The sequence below is a fragment of the Pinus tabuliformis genome, chromosome J, assembly GCF_031772625.1.
Source record: "Pinus tabuliformis cultivar Carrire ecotype Pingquan chromosome J, CPIR1, whole genome shotgun sequence".
NCBI classification, from domain to species: Eukaryota; Viridiplantae; Streptophyta; class Pinopsida; order Pinales; family Pinaceae; genus Pinus; species Pinus tabuliformis.
The window spans coordinates 718,793,913-718,806,807 of NC_142295.1; the positions used below are offsets into that span (position 1 = coordinate 718,793,913).

General features: G+C 36.5%; 1 protein-coding gene across 3 annotated transcripts in view; it reads right to left on the reverse strand.

The window, feature by feature from the left end:
* LOC149228772 (haloacid dehalogenase-like hydrolase family protein) overlaps nucleotides 1-12,895 on the reverse strand; it is a 288,935-nt gene that overhangs the window by 137,075 nt on the left and 138,965 nt on the right. The gene's annotated exons all lie outside the window — the stretch shown is intronic.

The following is a 12,895-nucleotide window of genomic DNA, read 5'->3' on the forward strand; positions in this document are numbered from 1 at the left end:
CCTTGTTAAGAGGGAGCTCTGATAAGTCCCTAATTGAGAGGGAGCTTGGGCAAGTTCCTGGTCAAAGGGAACTTGGGTACATTCCTTTACAGGAATGGGCATATCTTCACTAGTTAAGAGGGAGAGATAGACACAACATTCTTGTCTTCACCTGGGAAGAAAGAATGGGAGGATTGGGTAATCATTTGGCATCCAATGCTCTTTGAGGACGTGTAGGGCATCCAAGATAAGAGTAGGCAAGAGGACCAATATTCTTTGAGGGCTAAAATAGTCCTAGAAGGTCTCAGCAAACACCCGGTTGGGTATGTACCTTGAGAGACAATGATGAAGGTGTCTATAATCATTGGTCTCGCCAACGTTGTAGCTCATGGTCTCGTGAAGAGATGGAGTTGTTAGTCAAGGCCTTGCACTGTGACCATAGTATTCAAAACCGGCCTAGCTAACCGATTACCAATCTAACCAGCCGGTTAGTAGGCCCACCGGTTGAAACCGGCCAAAAAACCCGGTCCGAGGGGTGACTTCGCCAAATTTTGTAGCTAACCGGTCCTGACCGGGCAGTTACGAGGCACGTCCACCGTGAGCCCAAAAAGCGACTTTTTGACTGTGTTTTAGGGGTTTTGGAGGGAAACTAAGGGTGCTTTCCCTCCAAAAACACCCTCTCCAAGCCTTTAAGAGGCCCCTCTCCCTCTCATTTGTCTCACACATCTCATTTGGAGTGTTTGTGAGTTTGCTTGGCAGCTTGGAGAGTGTTGAGTTTTTTCTGGAGTAGTGGAACAGCAGAGTTTAAGCTAAGTAGTAGTCATCGTGCCTCCAAAAGCCAGAGATATTGCATGGACTCATTGTGATATGATTGATGGCAAAATGATCTGCAAATATTGCCAAAAATCCATTCAAGGAGGGGGTATTAACAGGTTCAAGCAACACTTGGCTAGGATAGGAGACCATGTAAAGCCATGTGGAGCACCAAATGAAATAATAAGGCATATTAGGGAAAAATACCTTCAGAAGTTTGAGACTCAAGTCATTGAACCAATAGAGAAGTTTGTGACTACAAAGTTTGGGAGTCGAGACTCAACCAACTGAGTTTGATCATGATCACTCATGAGAAGTTTCAAGTGATAATGTTGATCACTATTATAGTATTATCATATATGTAGACTTGAGTCTTGTAGTAGGCCATTGGCCCCATAGTTTGTAGGCTTTGTTTTTGCACTCTAGAGGCCATTTAGAGCCTCATTGCTTATGTATTTTGTAGATGATATGTATTGCACTTGGTGCCATTTTGATATATTCACCTTTACATGGTATATAAATTAGCAATCTTTGCATATTTTGTCTCTATTGGCTTGGAATCATGGCTTTAAATCTTAAAAGTAGTTTTTTTCATTAAAAATTAATTATTTGATGTAATTTTCTAAAACCGGTTCGTTTAGACCAAACCAATCTCGGTTAGACCGGTACCAACCGGTAAACCAGTTCATTGGGTGGACCAGTCTGGTCACCGGTTCCGGTTTTAAAAAAACTGACTGTGATAATGTTGGTTGATATGATGTTATACAAATGGGATTACCAATCCGATTCTTCTTATGAGAAATTCTTCAAGATTAAGAATGACCAAGTACCATTATGAATACATCCCTGGTTAATGGGACTGTTGAAGAAAATGTAACTAGGTTCGGTCTTCATAATGACATGTAATTATGACTAATGTAAATGATATAAAAAAAGAGAATAAAAAAAAAAAATTGTATGCCTTGTTGCATGGGTTTCATGAACAAGGAGTGTCATTCATAGGTCAAAGACTTCTTCTTGATGTCTTTAGGATTTGTCATAATATCAAAGAGTCAAGTCATGTATGAAGCAACTCTTCTTGAGCATGAGAAAAATATATTTGTGTCATAAACAATGTCAAGTAGCCCTCCAAACGACAAGCACAATCCTCTTCTTATGTCAGCCAGCAAAAATGAATTAAGAACAATCATGTCGTCTCAAAGAAATAGACACAATGGTTCACAATGACACGTCAGCTAAATATGGGAGACTAACTACTATAAATACCCAACTAGGGTATCCGAAAAACAGAAGTGTAGAACTCGGATTTGTCTAAAATTTTCGGAGGTCTGTCATAGGGTGCAGAAATTTCGGATCAGTTAGAGGAAGTACAGTGTCTCTGAAATTTCGAATGAGTTACAAGAAGTACAGTGGCTCAGAAATCTCGAATGAGTTACAGGAAGTATAGTGGCTCAGAAATCTTGAATGAGTGTAGTAATTAAGTGTTACGAAGGAAGAAAGATCTCTGTGTATTCGGTGATGTCTCACAGTCTTAATAAAGCAGTCCCAGTCTCGGCATATGTACAGCTCTCTCAAGTAGTACACTCTCGGCATAACCAATGATGGAGAAAATTCAATAACAATCTCAGCATACCTATAATGAAGAAGACCTCGATGCAAGAAGAATAACACAGTCTTGACATAGTTATGATGATCCCACAGTAACACGCTCTATCTAGGCATCCATTCTAAACACTCTCATGATCTCAGCATAATGATAATCATGATGAGGACATAGTGACAAGGTAGATCTCGGTGCAACTCTCATACATATAGAGACCTCGTTGATAGAGTGATGATCTCAGGGAGAGTGCAACAATCATCTAGGTGAAGGTGCGGCAATGGTACAATTGTAATACAATAATGATGACCTCGGTGAAGCAGCAGTGATGAAGATAATCTCAGCAGTGACGAAGAAGAGGATTGGTGTCTTGGTCTTGGAGTGGCCTAATAGGTCAAGGGTCATGGTCTTGGTATTCGTCAATTGGAATCTCTATAAGAAGAATTTTGTGCGGGTTTTCCTCTCAAAGAGTGAGAGGTTTTGGCCCTGGCAGAAAGCCAACATCTTGTGTTCTTGTCTCTTTGTTTTGGTAGCTATTTGATGAACTAAAAGAAGACACACTCTAATAATAACAAGTGAAGATTGGAATAAGAAGAAAAGTTAAAAACACCTCACAAATAGTTATCATGACTAGAAGAATCTCATTAACTCTAATTGCCCTAGATTCTTCAACGCTATTTAGCCAGAAACCCCTTGGGATTTGCACTTGGCTTTGCCCATTTGAAATCCATGCCTTGCTCCTACTAAGCGTGATGAAAGGGTGACGATTTCATGTTTGTACATTTTCAGGCATCAAAGATTTTTTAATTCTTCTCATATCTATGATAATTTTAATTGTGATATGGACATGTTCGTGGTTCATATGCACACTCCACCCTTTCCATCACGTCAAATAATAGATCCTACAAATAGAACAAATTTGTAGGAAATGTTTTGGGAAATGCTTAAGCATTAAAGAAATTTTGAGCTCTAGGATGTGCTTCCTAAAGAATATTATAAAATAAGATTAGATTACATCATCAAATTTTAGAGGGAAAAAAAGAAAAAACTACTTTTTCAACTCGAATTTTTAACTTATCTCCGTATGGATTTACTCAAATTTTGAGTGTGCGTGCTCGTTGGATGCGGAATTTAATTCCTCATCCAAGGAGTACCCATGTTGCATACTTTCGATCGACCCTACTACAAGAAAAATGATAAATACATGAAAAACATGAATGCAATCCTAGGGAAACCCTAACCCTAATCAGTATGTTCCCTCTTAGAAACCCTAGCCTTTGGTCTCTAGGGTCTGTAGGTAGTCTAGGGTAAAAATGGAAAACCCTAGAGAGAGTAGAATTGGATTTGGGATTCAAACCCTAGGAAATATGAAAGACTTAGGGTTTGGATCTAAAAACCCTAGGAGTCTCCCTCTGTAAGATTCCATGGAATCCCAAGATTGTCAAAATCATAATCATGCTCTTGTACTTGTATATTTTGCTTGGTGGTACTTGTCGGTGAATGTTGCAAGTACATAATGAAGAAAGATATGTTGATCTTATGCCATGAAGAGAATGATGAATGGATGAAATGGTAACTGGTAATCAAGTTGGATCCCTGGGCACTCTAATAAAGGTGGACCATGAGAATGTTGATACTTTGTTGATGAAGACTGTCATGGTGAGGTAAGTTCGATGTTAATATATACTATTGGTTATCTTGTTAAAAATGTTGATTTTGCTCTAGAAAGTTAAAAATGTTGTTTTGCTACCTAGAAAGATGTTGCAGGTATACATGATGAAAGTTGAGACAAGTTCAACTATAAATGTTGAAGGAAAGCTCAACATCTAGTAACTAACATCAATGAAATCAAGATGTGCTCATCTTGGGATTGAAAGGTAGCATTTTGAGCAGATAACCTAAAGGTCTAGAAGGGAAATCACTTCCATAAGGAAGCTATGATCAACTTGAATTCTGGGAAGGCTCAACAAAATGCCTTCAGTAATAAAGTCGAGACAAAAGTGATGACCAAGATGGTTGATCTAGAACCTATCGTAAGAAGATGGTTCCATGACCCATGAAAAGAAGCATGTTCTATACAGTGAGATGCGAAGGAAAGTCGGAGCCATGCACAGAACCGATGACAAGTGTTTTTATGAAAGACAAGTAAGAGGACTTATGGTTGTGAAGTCAATAATCTCCTTTAGGTTTGAGAGGGAGTAAAAGGAGTCTCCTAGAATAGGAGTAGAATCTATTCTCTGATTAAAATGAGAATTGGGATGTCCTCCCTATTTGAGAGGGAGTATGGATGGACAATGGTTCTCCCTATGTCATGTACTAGACTAGGCCTAACAGTCGTAAGTCTAGCGCATGCATCACAGATAGGTTGAATGATGACTTGTTTGGTTCTCCTTGTGTCAAGTACTATGATGGATTAGGACTGATGTCCTAGGTCAAGTACTTGAACATGGATAAGGAGAATGTTGGATTGAATAAGCATCATGGATAGACATTCTTGGAGTCATGCAATGTGATGGATTAGATGAAAATCTTAAGTCACATGGACTTGGATAAGAATGGTCTGGTGGTAGGATTACTCCAAGTATCCAAGGTGGAGTATGTACCATGATGAGGCAGTATGGTGTCTTAAGGAATGCCTCCTAGCATTGTGCTATGATCTTGTGAGAGATAGAGTATACCTATCAAGGCCTTAGGTAATGTGACAATATCGGCTATGATGAGTGATGCTTATCAATCTAGATCCCTTCTTATGAGAATATTTTGATTTGAGATAGACTTGTTGAGTCATCATGAATACCTCCCGATTTAAGAGGGAGTGTTGGAAAAGTAACTAGGTTCGGTCTTCATAATTATGAATATGATGTAAAAAACATAAGAAAATTATTTATTTATAAAGCATGGGTTTCATGCTTGTATCATTGGTCAAATAGGTCATGGCATCCATTGCATGCCTCTAGGAATTGTTATAAAAAGTCAATTTAATTTGTAAGACCCTCTTGGGTATATTGTCATTTTGTTTACAAAAGGTCGACTAGACCTCTAGCTACAAGTCAACTCTAATATGCACTTTGGGACGACCAATAAGAAGCTCTACAAGTCGGCCTCAAGATCAACCTTCATGTCGGCCTGGATCCTACTCAAGTCAACCTAGTTTCTAGTCTATTCGATGGAAAGAAAAGCAGTGTTGAAAATATCGGTATCGGCAAAATATCGGCGAGGGTCCAAAAAATATCTTATCGGCAATATCGGCAAAAATATCGGCAAAATATCGGCAAATATCGGCAAGCATAAAAAATAATTTTTTCAAATTTTTAAATATAGCCGATATTTTGCCGATATTTTCCGATATTTGCCGATATTTTGAAAATATCGCGATATTTTCTCGGCGATATATCGTTTTGCCGAAAATATCGCGATATTTCCGAATATTGCCGATATTATCAACAGTGAAGAAAAGCATATATATATCAAGGACTCGGATCCTTTTGGATACAACATCTCTGCAGTTCGATAATAAGAAGCAATGACTAGCACAAGAAGAAAGGAAGACCTTAATACGTATAGCATTCTGCTCCTAGGATCGAAACGTTTAAGTCTGCTCAAAGTGAAGGAATCCAAACATTCCAGTGAAAGGTTCAGTGATCCATATTTGTAGTCAGAACTCAATGATCCAAAATTATAGTTAAGTTGCAGTGACCCAAAGTTGTGGCAGAGATCTGAAGTTGAAGTCCAGTTGTAATGATCTGAAATTACAGTCAAGTTGCACCAATCTGAAGTTGTGGCAATGATCTGAAGTTGCAGTCCAGTTGCAGTGCTCCGAAGTTGCAATTAAAGTTGTAGTCAAAGTTGTAGTTGTATTCTGAGTATCACAGAGGTATTGTAGAGGATCAAGAATTGGTGTGGTATCTCAAAGGCTTGAAAATTGCAATAAGGAAGTGTCATCTCTTTTTTTTACTTAAGAAGACATGTAGCTAGAAGGTGGTTTGACTTATTCATTAGGTCTTGAGAAGTCTCATCTTTGATCTAATTCTCTAAGAAAGAGATTGCTTGGGTTTTTGCCCAAGTAGTGGGGTTTTGCCCTGGCATGGAGCCTACACTTGGTGTCTTTTTGTCTCTTGTATTTTCATTTTGGTAAATGCTTGATGAAAGAGAACTAAAATAATTATGAAGACAACAAACTTCACAAGTAATTATCAAGCTAAGGAAAATCACCCTTGACCTACAACTACTTTGATTTTCGAACACCCTCTTCCATATAAAGGAAGCACTTTCTCATTTGTAATCATGGTTGGATAATAGGAGTATTCCTCTCATGGGGACATATCGAAAAAAAATTAACATCATTAGGGTTTTCGGTTTATTATGGGAGGCATGTTTCAATCTTGTAGGCTTTTCATTCTTGGTCCCATTTGCAACAATTTTTAAGGGTTAATTTGAATATGATTTAGAACCACCACAAGGTATAGTGAGATCAATCCACCAAGGGGAAACAGTGACATGGAAGGGGGTGTCATAGATACTAGTCTTAATGCCCCCTTTGTTGGTGTGAAGTAGTTCTTGAGCCTCTTTGTTAAGCAGACAATCAAGGGGGTTCCCTTAGCAAATACTTGGCTTATTTTACGCCATAATCAATCCTTGGCCAAGGGCAATCCCATTGAGAAATCCTCTCTAGTGGGTTCATGATCTTGCAATTTACTCTGATTGGCTAGGAAACTACCCATCTTTTCAATACTAGTCTCTCCTCCCCAATGCATTATTTTGAGCAACCAACCTAACAAGAGTCATCCTTCTTGATATCCTCTCATCCTAACATTCCTTAACTCCATCGCCCTTGAATATTGGCACTAGTCTTCACGGTTGAAACTTTCATCACTTTAATGTACCATTTGAGTAGTAACAAGACCAAAACATTGTTACTATAAGTGCCTATGCTTGACTCGTCTTCTCATGTAATAATTTGGACTTCAAGTTGTAACAAACAACGTTCGCATACTCAGAGGAATACTCATAATATCTGGTATATGTAAGTATCCAGTGTAGGAGAAGTAATATATATTATATAAGAATTGTTGAATGTAAAAAGATGTATGATTGTCACAGATGATCCCCACTTATATACATAGGCAGGTGCCTCTTCATAGAAGATCATGTCCCATTAAACATGCTTCTTCAGTGCTAATTACTAATTAATCATTACTATATTTACATTATTTTTATATAAATTATATTCATATCATTGTCTTCCTCTTCAAAAAGATTTGTCCTCAAAGGTTATTGCTAACAAGGCTTATCTTATGTTCTTTGTCTTTGTAATCTATTCGCATCTTTTGGAATTCTTCGATCTGTCATCTTCGTTGTTACAAGATGATAAGATCCTCTGAGTGATAAACAAAACCGTCGCACTGAGAAGGGATCTGACCATCCTAGATCAATATTCTGTGGAATCTTGTAGCTGTTGGAAACTTGGGATGAATTGTTATAACAGGATTGGATTGTACAAACTTCAGTCTTCTTTGGAACATAAGATTGTTGTTCATGTTCTGAGTGATACAGATTCCTAAATTGATTGAGATGTTTGTTCTTCTGATTCAGATGTAGATAAAGAGTTCTTTTGGTTTTACTTTCCCTTATCATGTGTGTGGCAACTTCCTGATTTATTTCATGTACTATTGTTGTTGAGTTGGCTACAAAATATTCATTTGGAATTTTCATTGTGTGAACTGCAACATCTGAATGTGTTTTTTCTTCAGTTGGCTTGCCTTCCTCTTGAGTTGTGATATTCATTGGGTCAGTATTTGTTCCTTTTTCTCAAATTGGACTATTACCTCTGAAGACTTCGATGCTTCATTTTGAATAAATTGTTCTAACTTGTCTTGTAATGACTTCTTATCATTCTTAAGCTTCTTTATTTGTGTAAGTAGGTTTTGATTATGATTCTTTTGATGTGAAAGTTCTTCGCTTTCTAAATTATTGACGTTATCCTTAGTATCCTTCTCTTCATCTTTTAAACTTTTGATTTTTCCTAATAAATGTTTATTAAGGTTCTTTAAAGGTAAATTTTCCTCTTCTTGTTCTGATAGGTTCTTCTTGAATTCCTTCTTTGTGACCTTAGTCTTCTTGACTTGTGCAAGTAATTTTTCAACGTGGTCCTTGAGGCGAGAAATTTCTTCGTCCTTTTCCATTACTTCCTTGTAATGAATATTAGCAAGAATCAAGATCTTTATATTCTTGTTGTAATGCTTTCTTGTTTTGTCGAAGCTTGGCTATTTTATCTTTCTCTTGATCTTCCAGCTACAATTTCTTAGTACACTAGCTTACATCGTTTTGTAGGGGTGATGATGGGCCTTTAACTTGCAATTTGGATTATTTTCCTCATTTCCTTATTAAAATCTACATGTTGTTTCCCAAATGTTGTCATTAATTGTTTTATATCTCTTACTAACGATTTTTTTTGTATCACTTAGATATTCAATTAAAGTAAAAGTTTTGTAACATTCCGTGCAAATGACATTTTGATTTCTAAGTGACTCCAGACAATTAGGATATCCTTCTGAACAAAAAGAATATTTTGAAAAGAATCCATGGTTATTGAGAGCATGCATCATTTTGCTTTTTCTTGATTTCTTTTTAACTCTTTACTTCTTTTTTAACTCCTTATTTTGAATTAGGCTCTCTTTTTCATATATATAATGACTATAAGAAAACCTTATGTAATATATTTCCCTTTTTATTTTCTTTATCCCAATAATTAAAAGGAATCCTTTTAAATGGCATTTTAACCTTTAATCAACAGAGGATTCACCCTTTGGTTCTTCACTTCTATCTCTTAATATATTTTCTTTTTAACATATAATATTTTAATTTGATTTAAACTATAGGTGGTCACTTAATATATCTCCTATTAAATATAATACTTCCTTCCTTTTTTTCTTGTAAATTTTGTAAATACCCTTAGTAATTATATTTGTTTATAACTAAAAAAAATCTTTTGACTGAGGTATTTACGTGACCCGTCAGATAGCCACGATTGACCTTGCATTGTAATATTTCATGAAGGGCTGCGACTTTAGAATATGGTAGCGTCTGTACGGCTAAAATCGATCAGCAACATTACTTTTGTTAACACTTTTGAATGTCTGATAACTATAAGTTACGACAGCAGATGCCATGGGCAGTGGTGATGGCTAGTTGCGGAGTGTGTGTGTTTGAGGTGTGCACTGCAAGTGTGGCAGCGTTGGTCGAGGTGTGTGCGGGAAAGTGTGGACAAAGACAATAGGGATTTTGACAAGCGGTGGACGGTCAAGAGATGCAAATGCAATGTTGGAGGCATGTCTAATGGGACATGACTTTCCATGAAGAAGCACCTGCCTAGGTATATAAGCGGGCCTCATTTGTGACAATCAGACATCTTTTTACATTCAACAATTCTTATATAATATATATTACTTCTCCTACAATGGATACTTACATATACTAGATATTCTAAGTATTCCTCTGAGTATACGAACTTTGTTTGTTACATTGGTATCAGAGCCATGTTCCCCGATCTAAGTCTTTGGATATTGAAATTTGTCAACTTTGTTGTCATTGAAGTGTTTCACTACAAGAGTTTGGAGTTTCTCCATTTCACTAATTTTGTCATTAGGCCCTTGGCCATTAAAAAAAAAGATAAAAAAAATTGTAAAGAAATTATACGAAAAAAAGTTATTTATAGGAAATTAAAAAAGGAAAAAAAAATATATATATATAAAGAGAGAAATATATATTAAAAAAATGAAAGTCAAATTGATTAAAAAATCTAATAATAATAAAAAAATATAATATATAAATAAAGGGAAATATATATATATATATTATTAAAAAATTATTAAAAAAAGGATGAAAAAAAGAAAAAAAGTATTTAAAAAAACAAAATAAACAAAGCAACTTACAGTCGCCGCAGCAAGCATCCTTCACTGAATCAATTAGTATGCCTATCTACAGCCAGCCTCTGTTGCATTACCCTGTCAACTGCCACTGTAAAAACAGTATCGCAATTCTCATTTTTGGACAAGACCGCTCCACGTTGTAATCCAATCTCTGGCTATTGATTGTCCCCTGTCAACCATCGTTACCTTATGACCGTCACGCTTCATAACCAACTCTTGTCCCCTCTCAACTGTCAAACATTCCCTTGTTCGACTTGTGCTCCCCGCCAATTTTCGTTCGACATCGAAACCCTCAATCGTTGTTTTGTTCACCTTATTTGCACCGACATGCATGAACTCGCTGCTAAATTACACATGGTGCTATGAGAATGACTGCATAATCCCCCAACAATATGACAATCTTGAACTTGACAAGGACAAACCTTCATTGTTCTTGAAGAAGTTACTAAGGAGTGATGTGTTCGAGGCTTTGGGGAATGGAGCACCTCAAGGGTGATATAGAGTGGCTCAAACGTCTTCTGGTTTTCAACGTCAATGCCAAGTCACGGTCTTATCTTGCTCCCACAAGATGAAAGATGATGCAAGGAACACTATTGAAGTGTGCTTACAACATCAAGAACACTATAAAAGCACTATCAAACCACTGTATTGAACCAGACGTAAGAGCCAGACGTATTAAACCTTCAACGAATATTGAGAAGCACGAGTGGTGAAAGTCCTAGCAATTCAAGATATGAAATGAAATGCTCAGATGTTCGTTGTCTTTACAGAAATCATGCACAATTTATTTTATCACACGCAGTACTAAACTCTAGCTTGTATTCTGTTTGTTGCTTAAATAATAATAAGATGAATGGGTTAGTCGCTAGTTTGGAACCTGGCTTTGATACCAATGTAATGAACAAAGTTCGTATACTCAGAGGAATATTCGGAATATCTGGTATATGTAACTATCAATTGTAGGAAAAGTAATATATATTATATGAGGATTGTTTAATGTACAAAGATGTCTAATTGTCACAAACGAGGCCCTCTTATATACCTAGGCAGGTGCCTCTTCATGGAAGGTCATGTCCCATTAGACACGCCTCTTCAGTACTAATTACTAATTAATGTTCACTAATTAATCATTACTATATTTACATTATTTTTATATAAATTATATTCATAACACAAGTTCAACATCAACATTGTTGAAAATAGATTATTCTGTTATCAAATGTGAACTAAGCTTTTTTGCACAATGTCTAACAACATTTACAACTAGTATAGCATTTCCTAGGTAGTTGGTGAAACCTCTTGCTTCTCTCCCACCCAAAACTAAGGTCATAGTCATTTGTATTGAAGCAGATACACACACTGTGTGATTCTCAGTATTAGTAGCAAAGAAATGCTGAAACATTTCAAGGGTAAGATTATCACACACAAGGTCCAACATGACAAGGCATGACCTAACACTTCCAACAATTTCTAGAATTCTTACTCTCCGTACAAATGAGGGCCTGCTAATCCGATCTAGCCCTTGAAAGCTTTCAACAATCTACTGGTATATTTCCTTCATTAAATCATCACTATATGCTTCTTAAAGTGTTGTTATTCTAGTGATTTCACTAATGTAATTTACAACAATGAGTTGGACATCTATGTTGTATGCTTTAGAAGCTCTAGCTTTGGCAATGCACTCCTCGATGGAAGCATTGCATCTTACATGGTTGATGGTCTTGGAAGATCATTGTCCAACCATAGATAAAGAATCCTCGAATTGCTCCAAAGCATGAGAGTAGTTCATCACTGGAACTGCAGGTTATCCTGACCAGTTTTTTTCTCACTTATTTTTGTTTAAAAGAATTTACACAACAAATTAATTGTCTGTCTTATGGATATTTCCCTTCCAGATCTGATGAATGTCTGCAGGCTAAACATGCCAGGCATCTGAATGTTACCCAATTGTGTAATGTCAACGGTGTGGCAGATCCTCCATCCGGTAATTTGGCAGCTGCACATTTTGAGCAACTGATTGAATTCCCCTTACAGTGATTTCTGCAGCAGCACTATTTCTTCTTAGTATCTTACTGTGATTTTCCATTTGTTATGCCTCTTCACAGGGTGTTTGTCTAGTATTTCTCTGGTTACAACTTGTAACTCTTCTCAAAACCAAACAAATATTTTGTCTACAAATTGCTTGAAGCCCACCAGGCCCAAGGGTTCTGCTCCCACCACCAAAACGAAATTATACTATAGGCCAGCAGAAGGGACTGGTTTGCAGCCACTTGTATCAGACAGAACCATCATTAGAAAAGAGACAACCCATAAATCCGAAGAAAGATATAAGTCAAAAGACAATGTATTTAACAAATATTAAAAGACTGATAATTACAATTGAAAAATGAAACCTCTTTTAGTAATGATGAAAAAATGAGTCCCAGTGAATAGACATGACCTTTAAGGAACTTAACTAATAATAATCAATAATAAGTATATGAATTTGGTTCATTACAAAATTAAAAATACATATTACAGTTTAGTGCACTTCTAACTCAAACCAAAGAATATCCTTAAAGAAAATGAAACCTCT